Raw genomic sequence first — 16883 nt, forward strand, 5'->3', positions numbered from 1 at the left:
CATGCTATTGATCCACAGTTTCCTTCAACAGTTTGGCTCATCTTTGTGCAATTTCTATTTATGTTGACCCAGTCAAAATATTGTTTTGCCTTTTTAGCCTTGGTATAATTAGACAAAATGTATTCTGAGCTGTATTCAGTACAATGCATGGTTAATCTCTTTGTTTCCCAGAGAGGGTGAAAGAGACTCTGGCTGCACACTGAAAAGAAAGTGGTGGTAGCAGTAATGCATATTTAGTTAAGAAACTTGCATCAGCGGGTTTTCAGACAAAGTGACACACTGTAAAGCGTTGACCTGCTTAAGTAGCTCATGCAAATTGTTTTTGAACCCATGTTTTAATTAAAAAAAAAATAGCATTACTTTTGCCAGCATGGTCCTAATGAGGTGATTATATCATTTGGAAATATGCAATGCAGGTGATGCATCAACAACAAATTCACACGTAGCTAATGTTAGTACATTGCACAATACAATGCATCAGCCATTAATAAGGGGGGTGTTTAAAACATCACTTCTAATATGGTTTGTGGCCTCCCGATTTGTTTCGCTTCTTGCCGCAGACTGTGAGCCCGGGAAAGACTGACCTCACATCTGATCACGTTCCACTGAAAGCTCACATTTCATGACTAATTACATGGTAAATCACTTGACTACAAAAAACGCAGCTGTTTGATCTACACACCAGACTGTTGGCATTAACCACATCATATCAACAAACATGTTCTCTGATTGGATTATGAAAAAATAGATAAATCTAGCACGGGGAGAAGCGACTCTCGGTTTTCAGCTACATTCAAACAACAACGCCATGCCTGTGTTTGCACGAGACATTTGAATATTAAGAGGGTATAATCAAAGGACAGCAAGCCGCCAGGTGGAAACAAACATTACAGCTGTTTGATGCTGATTGGTATCTTGAGAAGCACGACTGCACAAGGCAGCAAGCGTTAGAAGCGTGTTCTCATGTATTCCAGTTTGATTTGATTGTGTCCACATCTATCTTACTCAAAGTAAAATGAAAGCACAGTGTGAACGGTGCCAGGCAAAAAACAACATGCAGTTACACTGATGATTTGACAAACAGCAAGTTTTTTTGGGATAACAATCACGTAAGGCTGACTGGTATATATGTTTTCTCTTGACATGAGTTTTGTGCTCTTTCCTGTGGCGTCTTGGAACATGAACCAATTCCCCATTTGGCAGAATTATAAGAGTTCTCTGATTTACTCAGCCTGAAGGTCGGCTCCTTTGCAAATCACACAAAAAGCAGGGCCCACTGCTGTTTAATTATAGAAATGAAGCTAAACACTAAAAGCTTTAAGATAGCGCACAATGGCACTTTTCTGCCATTTGGCTCAACAGGACGTTTGAATTCTGACAATACCTACACAACAATGTGGCTGCTTTTAATGCTTTTAACTTCCATTGTTAAATGCTAAAATTCTGACATTTTGCGTGAACCAAAAATAACTCTGTTCTTAACAACGTAAATAAAAGGAAACTGCCCCGTCCCTGCATTGAGAAAGACATACGTACATTAAACAATGTACCAATGACTTCCCCTCCGCAAAACATTGATCAACTCAGCTTAATAAACAGTGTTATTAGCTCGGCGGTCAGTCACACCTAATCTAATCTCGCTCTGAGCACCTTGTGATGAACAACACAACAAAAGCACTACAACATTAAAGAGATTATAAAACTGTCATTAGGCGTGATGTCAGTCATGTACTTCGACGGTAAACAGTCAATAGAGAGCTGCTACTTTATGAATCAAACAACATGGGTGTGTTTCATCATCACAGACTCAACGAGTTTTAAGATGAATTGTATTAAATTATATATTAAAATCAGTGTGGATAGAAAGCTACACTAATAGGAACTGGACAATTCACTGCATAGGATGCATTAGTTTCCAGTGTATCAGAGCAGAATCTGTTACAATATCAGAAAATGAAGATGTTAATCCCAATGCTGTGTTTCAGAAAGCCAGATATCAAAACCTGACACGAGGGAAAGTGAAAGGAATGAGCATACTGCTTTCATTGAACTATTGTATTCAAGCCCGTGGCTATATAAGGATAAGCATGAGAGACAGACCAGAACTTTATAAACTGAGGGCACAGTCTGTCGTCATTTGCGAAAACGCTTAGAACAACGTGTCTTTACGAAGCAGAAAGTGCAGATGATGCATTTAGCCTGCCATTACTCACAAACAGTTCTTTGGTTTGAGACAGTGTAACCCTAGAGGTTTGGATTGTATTCAGGTCTTCTAAAATGTTTGGAAATTGATTTTTGTCCTCGCTCTTGACTCAATAGAAAACTTTAAGCCCTTTGCTATTTCAATCACCGCCTCCCTTACTTTCCACATAATTTTGATGGCATGTGACAAAGCATTCGTTTTTTTTGGAACAAAAAATTTCTACCAGCACTGCAGTGAATATTGCAGCATTGTGGTTTTTGAAGTATCCAACATATTTAAGGATAATTCCATACGTTTGCACATGGAGAACTAAATTGCTACATGACCTTGGCATTCAAATACTAAATAACTAATGTTTGTTTGAGACTTGTGCTTTATAAATCAAAAAAATATTAATATTATTATTTAGTTTACACTATTTCATATGTAAAATATATTCCCATTTAGAAATGGCTTCTCTTTCCTCTGAGACTATAGTAACATAATCTCTCAGCGGTATACGTAGGTTTTCTAGTTTCTCTGGTTTCTCTGCATAATTGTTTCCAGGCAACATAAACCTAAGGTGCCAACCACCTCCTAATTATACAAAATATAGAGTTTAGAAAAATACAAACCAAGCCTCTTAGAAATTAAAAACTGTCACCGAAAAAAGATGACTATGCAGAATTGAAGGAAAAATGTATGCATGCATGTTCGCACACAAATTCTTGTGCAGCCTATATACTTAGTGAGATCAAATTCACATACTCAATAACCATGACAACTAAATGCCCTAACCGAACCCTTAACCTCACCCTAACAGAAACCTAATTCTAACCCTAAAACCAAGTCTTAACCTTACAAAAACCAAACATATCCTCAAAAATAAGATTTAAATCAATGTGTCCTCACAGCCAACACACACACACACACACATACTTTAAAAGCTTATAATTCACGGTCACGGGAGAAGCAGAATTAGCACTCTTTTTAAGGAGCACTTTACAATGTCAAAACTGCAATTTCCTCAAGTAAGTTTAAGACGTCTTTTCTGGTTTCAGTTCAGCCACCATGCTGTGCCATCAGTTTATAATGGCACCATGTTGCCTGCTTGTTAAGGATGTAAAGCAAATCAGGTAGGTAACAAAAAAAAAAGGGAATAAGAACCTTGAACCTAAAAAGCTGAAACGATTCAGTGGTGAATCTCAGGAGTTCTCAAGTTGATTGTGCCTTAAATCTTGCTCTAAAATGAAAATATCTCTTGTATTTCAATCAGCTTTCGGAGGCTGATCTCTGTTAGCAGTGCCAGAACTGCAGCTAAAACAATGAAAAATCATTGGCCAATTTTCACAAAATGCCTGCTCAAACTACTGCCATAGCAGACTTAACACCGCAGTCATCACTGGGGCTGTGACCTCAGCAGGTGATGATAAATGAAGGTTATAACAGAAGGACACCAGGTCTACGAATGTGAAGACATGGTGTCGGTGCGTGTGCTGCGGCAAAACAGGCTTCATCACAGTGTCAATGATGTGCAAACCGCACTGGACAGTATTTTCCTGCCCAAGCCAAAGTGTTTACGACGAGCGTGATTTGGTGGGCTCAAAGCTTTTCTGACCCATCACAGATCATAGACGCTTTCAAGCTTAATTAGTGGCCATATTTACCATGATATTCACGCGTGATTTAATTGATGCTCTGCTACTATAGAGCCCTCCGTACACACATTACAAATGAACAAGGACCTGGCACACAAATCAAAGAGAACGAGAGGCCCTCTGCACATGACCTTTGTCATCACGAAGGCTTTGATGCGCTGCATGCGGGGAATTTTAAGCTTGACCACTGGCGGTGACCACACAAAGAGTCCAGTGAAGACATTTCATTTCCAGGTTCATCTTCGCTGTGTGGACACGTTCCATGTGTAATCTTATTGTAAGGCAGTAAAAGCCAGCCCCATGTCCAATGACTGATGTGTCTAACCTTGCATGAAATAAGTCTTTACCGAGAAGCCCCTATGAGAAGCTTCTGTCAGGGTTGCTTCGCTCACTGCCTCCCAAGCATTCCTGCCTCACTGACTGAATGACTGTCACAAATGTAGCACTTGATGAGAGGCACTTCATTAGAGTGTAAGTTCCCAAAATAGAGACAAGTGTACGGTCCATGCAGTGCAGGAAGAGAGAGATACCTCCCTCTCCTATGTCTGTCTTTGATCCATTTCTTAATAGCTGACCTAAACATTAAATTACAATTAAAACATGAAAAAGATCTATCTATCTATCTATCTATCTATCTATCTAAAAAACAAATTCAGCAACATACAAGCTACAATGAAAAGCAAGCATAATACAAAAAGGTAAGAAAAACAAAATCCAAAATCCAGAGGAAAAAAAACCAAGGGAATAACATACAAGTACATTAAAAAAGAAAACATCAAATAGACATTAACGCTAAAGTAAAATACTGATTCTACTGATATTTGATATTTTATTTATTCCAACATTTGAAAGGCAACACAGCACATTAAGGTGGTACATTTTTCTCAGAGTAAGTTGTTTTGACAGAACTTAAGAATACTTTTCAACGAGAACAAAAAGAAAGAAGAAACAAACAAATAAATAAATAAATAAAAATGATGATGAAAGTGATGACATAAAGGTGCATAGGTTTTTTTTTGTTTTTTTTAGTTCATAAATACACTTTCAGATCCAAACCTAGTCTTCCCAGAACATGACTCAAACTTCAAACTGCCAGACAAACACGAGCCCCGTCAACCTCAATGTATCTCCTTACACCTATTGTACAAATCATACACTGTTGGTGGGACCATATGCTTGAGCCAATCTAAAAAACTCAATTAGTCCTTCATTAGGAAAATGAGTGGGTTGCAAGAAATCAAATACAAATTACAATTTGTCCTCTGAGACACACAATTATCCATCAAATTCCTTCTGCCATCTGTTTGCTTCCTGTTGACTTTCCTAATGACTTAGACTGAAACCAAATTAAAATTCTGTGCAACTGCCACTGCACCTTATTGAAGTCATGTGAACTCCCTCCTAAAAATGGAGTCAGTGCAGTGAGACAAGCAATCAGACTACAGTCTGTTGTCGGCAGTGAGCATATACGTTATTTTCTGTCACTGATGTGGCGGCAAATGAGTGGTTACTCTGAAGAATGCATTGACAATTTCCAGCCCGACACTAAATCACAAGGTTGTGAGCAGTACCTCGGAAAACAACCTAGATGGAGCTCTGATGTTATCAAAGCACTGAATCAAGAGGCCCTGTTGCTGGGTGCAGTGAGCAGATCATTCCTCCTCTTTTCCATACACTGAAGTGAACAGACTTCAGCAGTCTGCTTCCTTAATAATCCAACCCCATCCAAACAAGTACAAATTTAATATATGAGTATCACATATTTACACTATTAAACCATGCACCACATTCTTGTAGTTGTAAACACACACTTGCATATCCATCTCTGGCTAAGCAGACTTCATTTTTGTTTAAATAAGAGGGAGGAAACAAGAAGAACAACAACAAATGAAGATTGTCATCTACTTAAGTTTTTTTTTTTTTTTTTTTATAAACAAAGATACCCGCAGCATGTTACTGTGAGCAGTGTCTCGTGTTTTCAGCTCAGCTGCATGATGCTACCAGAAAATGGATCTGCCTATGGAGCATTTTAATGTGAAAGCGATGCCAGGATTGCAGCCTCTAACTTGCAAGATCACCAGCCTTTTTCAGAAAGCAACCTCCGAAGAATCACCCGTGACTAAAAGTGGGGCTGCTGCAGGGACACAACTGAAAGGACTACTGTGCACCGACAGAAACAAGGATGGAAGTGGATTACTAATGACACCATTTCAGACAGAAGTCATGTTATACGAATAGTACAGAAAATGCACATTAGCACCAAAGCTCCCTCAGGCCTAACGCTTTGGGCGTTAAACAAAATGTTCTCTAATTTTGACATGATTCCCCACTTTTTATTTACTTAATTTTTTACACAATCTTGATATGTGTTTGTTTAATTTTGCATGATTATGGTCTGCAGCGTGTGCAAGGATCTCACTAACAGCAAACTATGGAAACAGGACTTGGCAAAATCCACAACGCACAACCCCAGTAAATGACCTAGCAGTCACACACACACTGCCAAGCTCAATGCCACCATGCCAAGCAATGCATCTGTCAAGTGAAAAACATGACACAATTTTTGCCACCTTTGCAACCGCAGCCAGTTTTCAAAGAGCATACTTTGTCCTTTTGTGAACCATTTTGCTTGGCATACTAAACAGTGACCTTCGATTTAATAGAGTCATCAGTTGGTCTTGATGGACATTCTTCACTACTAAACCGAAAAATGACAGACCTAAGAAATTAAAAAGAGCAAAACACAATATGGACTCGGTAACCATGGAGGCAAAGGTGGTCGGAGAAACCATATTTCGAAGCGAGATAAATCATTTGCAGCAGCCCCTAATGAGACTTCCATAATTCATGCTGTCAGCTTTTCCACAGCACCAATCATGTCCGATCCTTTTCCACTGGTGAGACCCACTGCTTCAGACTGCCAACCTGCATCTATCATCACAGAGAACATTGTGTCATATGCAAGTTAGTCATGAGGAAGACGCCTGAAACATGCCCTGTCTTGGCTCATTGGCTGAGCTCATGTTAAAGCAAATATGCTCTCCAGAATAATTACAAGGACACAGCAGTGACGCTGAAATGTCCTCAGACAAGAGCACAACAGCAGTGCGATAGGATTTTCATTTAATGAAAACTGATGCCAAATTTGTGAGTATGAGAACCATGACAGTTATTACAAGTTTCAATACCACGCATGGCTGCACTGAATTCTAATTATACTGTTTGTATGTTTTGTGTTTTTTTTATAAGTAAGCCCTGGTAGTTACGTCAGTTTAATGTAAATATTCCACTTTCACCATAATGTGTATTATATTTTAGAACAATAAGTATACATTTTATTATTTTTGATACTATTTCTATTTTAATTTCTGCTATTCTTGGCAATTTCTGCAATCAAGTTGACTGTTAAATGACTTCTCTATAACAAGATTATGAACAGCCACAGATTAGAGTCTTAGCACCAAACATCGCATGCCTTGTTTATAATTAAACCCAGTTATGGGTGTTTATATCAATGTGCAAGTCATAATTTTTATCATGGAGTCTGATTCCCCAAAAACTGCACGCTTAACCTCCACATCATTTAGTCACGTGTGCACATCATAAACACAGTCTCTCAATGTTTTTGAACAAAGTGCAAATGCTTTGTATACGATTCGCACAAATGATTCTGCAGAACCGTCTGCTGTTTTCTCTTCTTTTCTGTGCATGAATTTACAATTGATCTACACTAAGCATCCTTTCTATACATGCATTATTCTTATTCTTATTATCATCTATTTATTTATTTACTTTTTTTTGTGCAAGTGTGTCCTGACATGATAAATTGCTCTCTGGCGAATGGAGACTTTCACTAATGAGAAGAAATGCGTGTGAAGCTTTAGATCATCCACTGATCAACCAGCTCATCTCCTGTGATCAACCTACAAAGAGCACATACTTGCTATTAATCTAAAAATAAATTAATGTGCACTTTGATGTAATACAGAATATTTACTGTAATGCTTCATATTACACTATGTCGTTCATTTTTGACGGACCGTTGTTGATCAATGATTATAGCTAAAAATGTGTCTAATTTCTTGCTATCAGTCTCTTACTTACAGTTATAAGTAGAGCATTGTTCTGTTGAAACAGATATGACATAAAGAAAGAAAATGCAGCCTTTGAGTTTAACGCTGTTGCCATGCAGCAAAAAGACCCAGGTTCACAACCCGGTCAGAACAAGGGCCTTTATGCTTGGAGTTTGCATGATCTCCCCCGTGTATGCGTGGGTTTTCTCTGGGTTCCTCCGACTTCCTCCCGCAGTTGTCTCTATGTGTTTGCCCTGCGATGGACTGCTGACCTGTCCAGAGTGTGCCGCGCCTTTCGCTCTATGTCAGCTGGGATTCACACCAGCAGCGCCGCAACCAATGGAAAGCTGGATGTTCGCAAACAATAGCCCAGTGTCTTTTCATTTGTGATGCCACTGACACATTTATTGAGATGAATGTTTCCTTGGTGCGATACACGGGGGATTCTAAGCTAATTGCTTTGAAAAATGCTTAGTGCCTTGCATACATTTAAGATTATTTGAGAACTGAGTATTTCTTTTTTTTTTATGTATTTATCCGATCACTGACAGAAATGAATGAACCCCCACCATCTTTATATTATCGTCAGGTGTGCAGTTTTCTGACATGGAATATTTTCATTAGACCTTTATAAAGGGAGAGAGAGAAAGTGGAGTGAAAACCCTGCAGGGATTCAGTTCCATTCAGTGTATTCCAGGAACACATGACACAATGTGACACTGTCTTCAAATCTAGCCCATTTCAGCTTTTTAATATGTTTCATTCCTTCTTCCTCGAACTGAATTTGCCAAAGATTTTGAAAAGGCAAATTAATAAACCAGAGTCTGAGTCACAAACTCCAGCTTGTACAATAACCTTACCTAGTATGATGCCGGGACTTTTTTAAGATTAATACATGCATCCTGTCTTTGTTTCCAAACATTTGCAATGAAAAGATTACAGCTGAAACGATTCATCGATGAATCGGTTCAAAGCTTTTTTCATGATTAAAACAAGATACCTGATTGTTTAAGCTTCTTAAATGTGAATATTTTCTTAATTTCTTTGCTCTGGATAACAAAGCAATCAATAAAGTTAATCTTTTTGGTTTGTGGACAAAACAAGACATTTGAGAACATCATCATTTCCAGGTTTGACGAACACCGATCAACATTTTTTAAGGTTTTCTGATATTTTATGGACCAAACGATTATTGAGAAAACAATCGACAGATTAATCGATTATGAAAATAATCATTAGTTGCAGCTCTATAAAAGATGCTGAGTGCGATTTAAAGTAATAACGAAAAGAAGCATTATCTTAATTTTAAATTATGCTGAATAGTGCTGTTGGAATTATGCTGAAGGGTAATTGTAACTGCAGGGCAAGGTAATTGTGTGGAGTAAGAAAAGGATTTTAATAATTAATTCAAGATGGGTTTTTTTTTAACACGCTGAAGAGGGTTTCATGTTATTATTTACAAAAAAAACCTCTGCAAATATCCTTAGAAATAATGCTTTACAGCCTGATGAAAAACAAACAAACGAAAAGTCATCATTCACTTGTGCATCTGTTATTTTGTGTGTTTGTCCTTGGCTACTGAAAGGCCGTGGAAGTAACCAAATTTAAAGTGTGCACAAACCGCTATAACAGTATGTTCCATCAAATGCACCACTTATACACACAGATTATTCCATATAGTCAAGGGCACTGCGTTTTCCATCACACAATTGCCTCGTTGTAGGTATTTTACTTTGATATAGGCACAGGGCAATTTTCTTTGATATGGTCACATTATAGGTTAGGAGGAAACACATCAACATTTGGATTAAAAAGTTCTGAATCAGCCACCAACAAATACTGAAGTCAGTTTAAAAAAAAAAAAAAAAAATCAAATCCACCGTTACCCAGCTACTAAGAACCATCGCATTAAGGCTAAAATGTGTGGTTCATTGAAGTGGTGCGATTTGTGGCAAAAGCTATTCCAACTTCCACAATCATGTCCTGTTGCCACGTGGAGCTGCCAAAGAGCAAATTAGCCTGCTGCAGCTTAAAATGTTCTATAAACAAGAGGAAAAGAAATTTGGCTCGTCTGCTTGAAACAGAAAATGTGATCAGTGCATGACCAGATCTCAACCTCGTGGTTATTGCCGGAGAGGATGGATTGATATTAAATAGACTCATCAACTGAAAAGCTCATCAGATTGCTCTAATACAGACAAACCCAATCATGTATCACTCCAAATAGGAAGGTCTTCTAACTTTACCTAGCCAAAATTTGAGACGGAGTATGAAATGATTCATCAGTGACAGCTCCTTGTTATGCGCAGGAGCAGAGGCAGCCAAGAGTGACATTGGTATTGGAAATTAATTGTTTTTTAATGTGCACGTCTCCATCGTCGACCACCGCATAGCCATGCACCATTACTGTGGTCAATTAGCCATTCACCATCTTAGTGACGGCCAATGCATGGAATAGATTACCACACCGCAAGCTTTTCCTGCAACCTACCATGTCCAGAATATTAAGTGTTATATTAAAAAACAACAACCAACAAAGTGTATTAAATCAGCTTTAACCTTAACATGGCCGTTTAAATGTTTCCTGCTATAAGCTGTCACAAGCACATGTCAATCGAAAACAGCTACAGCTCTTCATCGTGTTCCCATCCCGATATGCACACAACACAGCTCTCAACACAACCGGTCAGTATAAGAGTATGAAATATACGTACAGTTCTAAATCCTATTACACATTCAAATTTTCCATTTGGATCGGAGAGGGAACAAAGCCCCCCCCCCCAAGCTGCTTCTGAGCCTTTTTAGCTATATGACATTAAGGATGATTGAAGTGCATTATCCGGGCACACAAAGGCTGCTGTCCATTCAGAAGTGCTCTGCAGAGAGCTGAACGAAGAAGCTGGCGAGACACTTGCTGCAGAGGAACGTGTAGTTTTAAAGGTTCATGACACCCTGGCCCCCCCCAATAGCTTTGCCTGAATAGCCTGCCCGACCTATTGTCAGCAAGTTCACATATTGTCGATGTACCTGTCTGATATGCAGTCAACGCTCTCTGGCCTTCTGCGCCGCACCAACAAAGTCCTGCACGCCTTTGGAATAGGGAGGTAATTTAAAACATATCCATTTCTTCACATCGTTGATGGTCCAGGTGAAGCGGTTCATTTACAGAGAGTTATCTGCTGTCGCTATGGTGAATATTCTACATGAAGTCTCCTGGTTTATGGGGCTCTTGCTTGGATGAATATTAACAAAATGACTTACCGTGTTCAAATTCATCTAAGTACTTGGAATAGCTCCTACTTTTGTGACACGCTCTTAATGAAAAGATTTCCGGCAGGGTTGGTGCATTAAATAATCAATAAATATTTATGACTCAGCATCCAACACTTGTTTGTTTTTGGTTTTTTACATACAGAGTGTGAGCCTGCATGACGAAAACCATCCCCTTCCTTTTCCCTTGCACTTCTGTGGGAACAGCCTTAATGAGCCTTTCTGCATAGCACCACACACATTTTTTTCCCCCTACCCTAATCAGAGAAGGAAAGAAAAAAGCTCTTTTCATACCCTCTCTTGCTCTAATCTAATTAGAATTTATTAAACTAGGCAAAAGTTCAAGGACATCAATATCTACACACAGAGTTAGTGAGTGGAAATCACAGTATAGCAGGCAAAAGAAACCATTCCAGTCTTGACTATCCTTTCACCTCATTATGGCGTTTAAAGTCACTGATAGATGCATTTGTTCTGTATTTCCTCCTGATTTCAAATCAGGCGCGACTGAATGGTCACATAAATCATCCATATTCAGCCAGTAATTGAATCTCCACGGACATGAGATGATATAAAAATAGAGGCTAATCAGAGGCTTCAACGTCCTATTCATGTATCTACAGAATATTATGCAGATGAGAAAGAAACGGCACAGAAGTATAATGACGAGATGATTTTCCTCCGCAAACCACATACAATGCACATGAAATTCTATAGAGCAACCTGTATCTGGGTGTTGAAAATCACATGTAAAATGCACAGAAAACAAGAGCAGACACTGGTAATCTATAATTGTAAGTGCAATACATTAAAACACCATTACTTGTCTTTACATCATGAATAGTGTATTTTTCTTAACTGTTAAAGCATGCTGCCTGATTTTTTATGTAAACCTTGGTCTGTAATTTTCCAAGGTTTTTTCCAGAGCCAGTTTACACTAAATAATAATAAGCAGCATTTTTTCCCTCTAGCATATGGGATTTGGCACTACTCAGTGGGTAACGTCTCGGGCAAATGATGTTTTAAGTCAATACGATAACACACCTTTAAACTAATAAATGGGGACACAAAATCAGAATTGAAGACATTAAAAGCCTCTTTGACGTTGAGTGCTCTTTTATGACCGGGCCTGCAGTCGTCTTTGTGAGTTTGTTTGTAGAACTGTACGGCTGTTTGAATTATTAATGACCTCACTTTGGGTATGCCTTACTTTAAGGGAGAACTCGAGATAGCGCTGTAAAAAAAAAAAAAAACTATTTCAGCAGGAAGTCTTTGTTACTTCTTCATTGATTTACTCAAACATGAAAGAACAAGTTGTGAAATGTTAACCAAATGTCGTGAGTTATAAGTATTTCAAGAAATGAACGGAGTTCTTGTTCTTCAAGCAGAAACCACCTTGATCATTTTTGCACCAGTGCAGAACTTTTATTTTAGGTTTGTTTATTTTCACTCACTCATTGTGAGGCCTCGTCTCCCCCTATATTCTGTGCACTACAGTATATAGTAGCGCACAGTCCCTGACCATTTTGCAGAATAATCAGTTGACATTCGGGTACACGGCACCTTTGGGGACAATCTTCTCTTTTTACTTAGATTGCTTTTCAGGTATATTAAATTGCATATTTAACATTAACAGGATTAGGAGGAGCTTTAGATAAAATGACTACAATCTTGCCATTAGTTCCCTTTGTCGAGAAGAATATAGAAATCACTGAGCTTCTGCACTGAGCCGAGGAAAATCTTCATATCATGGTCCCCCATGAATGGATTACCAGAACTATAGGTGGCACCTTTTTTTAATATTGATTTTATCGTCGTTTATCAAGTAAAATTCAACAGAGCTGTTCCCAAAGGTCAGGACTTTGTCTTGTCTTGCATTTCAGTGAGCTGAATGTCTTTGGATTTGAAAAAATAATTGTATATTGCATATTGTCATTATCTGTCCTCCAATGTGTCACTCAATAGAACTTGAGGAATTGTCGTTTGAGTTTATGGGCAAATTGTCACACTACAGGCAGAGGTGAATGATTGATTGATTGATTGATTGATTAGGATTCCAACTGATTAGTGTGTTTTATTGGTGTTTGGCGACAGAATATTTCCCTGTGCTTTGAGCAGTGACCGACAGGTTGTTACAGTTAAGTTGTAAATCGTTAATCAAACAATAAGGTTGACGTGATTGTTTTAAGTTAAGCTTTATTTATTGACCTGAAACATACTTTATTTTCATATTTTCGTTTAATGCTTATGAGTGATTACTTTAATTATGTGAACAATAGATGTTGATCGATTGAGTTATATGTCAACAGAATGACCCAAATGCCCTTGAGTTGTGAACAGTAAATCATTGCTCCAATAATACTTATTAGGTTTACCAGAACCAGTAACTTCCGTTCACCAGGCTTTGGCCAAGGGATAACTATTTTTCATCTTTTAAAAAATCTTAAAAAACAACAACCCACAACTGAATTGTAGTAGTTAACTTATTCTACAGACAATTGATTCTACAGCTTGTAATTTTTATCTCCATTGTATATAAGATTATTAGTATCCAACTAGTCTGATGGAGTAGCCGTCCGCAAAGTAATGAAATGCTACACAAGCCTAAATTTCACTTCCTTTTTTTTTAATACATTGGCATGGAAGAGCTTGTCCAACAGCTCCCACACAGCTCCTGTTCATGTTCACCATGAGCCCTAGTACCAAGCAGCCAGCTTCCCACTACAAGCCACATGGACTCATCCCACTGCACAGTACAAGATGTTGCTTTATTTGGCACTTGACATACGACTGACAGATGCAGTGCGTCTCCTATTAGCTTCAAAAGCATGTTCATTTTGCACCATAACATAAATAGCTCAAAGTAGACATGATAGTATATAGATGTAGCCAATATTATAGTATATCAATGTAATATTGGTGTAATTCTATTGTAACCCAGTGTCTTTTTGAACCTAACTTTGGTATAATATTGTTTACCCAAGATGTTTCAATGTGCTTCTGTTTGTACTAAAACAAAATCACGTATACCTGACTGTGGAGATTACACATAAAAGAGCAATTCAAACACATAATGGCTCCACTTGCATAACATTATTGATCTGTCGACTCCCACAAGGCGGCATTTTATTGCTTGTTGTGATTTCTCCCATTAAAAGGCAACATATTTCCACTTAGTGTCTGCGCAGCCATTTTCCGAGCAACAATTATCATCCCCTGCTGGTTAATTCCAGTGGCATTTTGAGGCACGCACACTGGTGACGTGCAAACAGATCTATCTGCTGATGAGCACTGTGGCCCGCGCTGCGATATTAATTAAGTATTTCAATATTTATTGTGTATGTGTATTAGCAAAGAAAACCTGCAAAACCTGGACAGCAGTAGTGATGCTGAACACTGGCTATTTTTACACACAGAATGTACAGCTGGAAAAAAAAAAATTCCAAGGCAAATAATTACCCTCCGTTGGTTAACGCTAGCCTTTCTGCAGCTAGGAACATCATTTGTGAATAAACAGTAGGCCCACTATATATCTCAAATACACCATAACATATAAATAGCTAAAACTAATGAGCCAAGACACTTTCTCCACGGACATATTTATAAGTTAATGCAAAATGCAATACATTCATTTGAAGTTGGAGCAATCAGCATTTCCACTGTCTCCAGGCACACGGCAGAGACAGCAGACAGCCTTCATTAAATGACATCCTCCATGATTCATTAGAAAGGAGCCCACCCCGATTCTCCTTGTTTTTTAACATCACGGTCAACCGTAGCTGGACAGCATGTACTGACTGACCTCCCCAGGTCAATTTACGATTAGCTGACAGCAGACCCCTTGCTTTTTGAAAACCAGATTTTTAGGGACATGTGAAGTACGTGACACATCTCTCTCCAAAGAGCACAACTCACTTGGCGATTGTGTCTCTTATTTGGTAAAACTTTACATTATAGTACAGTTACACATGGTAATAATATTAACAATCATGTAACAGGGAGTTAATGCCATCTTATTTCTAAATGTAAGGTGATTCAGTTATAATAGGAGAGTGATTCCATGTTATTTATTATGAAAATGTTTGAATCAAAGTGATTTCCATATTATTTAGTTGAACGTAATCTTCCCTTGTGCCCCCCACACATTTCACATTATGTGTGGGGGGCACAAGCTACAACCTGGTGATTACTGTAGATATAAGTAACACATTTTACTTTCCAAAATGATGACCATTCTATTGTGCCATTGTTTCTGTACTGCAATGGTAAGTGTTAGCAGGTGGCTCAGTTATTTGGAACTGCAGCTTGGAGATCTGGTCTATTAATGACTTTCTACACACTGTCTTAAAAAAGTGCACAGAACTTTTAATTGTGATATATTGAGGATAGTGGGGGACCTGTACATATATATATTAATATACATATAACTCCTATAAGTCCTATAAGGACTGCAGCATAAAAGAGCACCTACTGTGGTTCAACTTACAGTTACAGCCAATTATATTGACCGAGTATATGGCTTTATCTGCAGTATTTTCAGGTTATCGATGATATTTTAGACATTAATACAGCGACTATTTTCCATACTGAATTTATGGTATCCTGTGTGTGATTCAAGTTTCTGTTCTTTGTTTGTCCATCTATTCAATAAAATGAGACGGTGAAGTCCAGTACATAGCATTAACATAGCGACCTTTCAGAATTTCCTACAATGAAGAAACCGTGTCCTTCAGAATAAAAGCCTCTAACAAAGACACGTGGGTGCAGTGAATACCGAACATATCCTTTAAGTTCATTTCTTTGAACCATACAAAATGTGTTGTTATAATTATTTTGCACCTGTAAGAGGGTGTGTACAATCGGCATTAACTTTGCTTGCTGCACACAAACAGATGGCGCTTGTGCAGAGCAGATCTGTTTGTTCCTTTGCAGAAAATGCTCTGTCTTAATGTAAAATCTGCTTTTATACTAACAGCCTGCCAAGGTGCACGCTGCAATTGCTTTTGGAGGGAATTAGAGATGAAAGTTTGATTGGTTTATTGCATGGTACTCCCAAAACACACCCAAGTTTAATTAAAACCGTAAATGCAACCTTTTCAAAATATATGCCTGCACCATGGAAACCTTGTCCCCCCCCCCCCCCAAAGTGTCTGCACTTAGATAATTTGAATCAAGCCCATGATCTTGTTAATAGATGCTGATAATTTATTTATTTGGGTTTAGTTGAAATTCAGCTGAATAAAAACATGGCTATAGGACTTGTTTTCCCAAAATTGTCACACGTGATTGTCATCTACAGCCTCCTGACTCTAACCCCACTGAAGTCACGCCTTCTGTCTATTCAGCAGCATCTCTCAGTAAGCAAGGGGAGGGCAAAGGGGACCGCAATGCCACAAGCAACACAAAGTGGAGCTTCTGGAGTTAGAACAAGAAGGCGTTTGTTTGCGAACTCACTGGGGTTCCATGCTCTAATGTCTGCTAGATTTAGCTTCTGTCCCAGAAAATAACTTAATATCAGATAACCAGTAACACTGGTTCCACTTTCACTTCAACATCTAACTGAGTAAATTGTGTAAAGGATTGATATAATACTGCCAAGTGATAGCTTTTGTCAATCTTCTTGCACTTTCACACTGTACTCATTTCAATCTTCTGGTCCAGAGATGACGCAGAACTCACATTTGTGTGATATTGAGCTTG

General features: G+C 38.4%; 1 protein-coding gene across 6 annotated transcripts in view; it reads right to left on the reverse strand.

The window, feature by feature from the left end:
* Positions 1–16883, reverse strand: part of adgrb3 (adhesion G protein-coupled receptor B3) — a 100954-nt gene that overhangs the window by 61209 nt on the left and 22862 nt on the right. The window lies entirely within an intron of this gene.

This window comes from Solea solea, chromosome 15, assembly GCF_958295425.1.
Source record: "Solea solea chromosome 15, fSolSol10.1, whole genome shotgun sequence".
Taxonomy (NCBI): Eukaryota; Metazoa; Chordata; class Actinopteri; order Pleuronectiformes; family Soleidae; genus Solea; species Solea solea.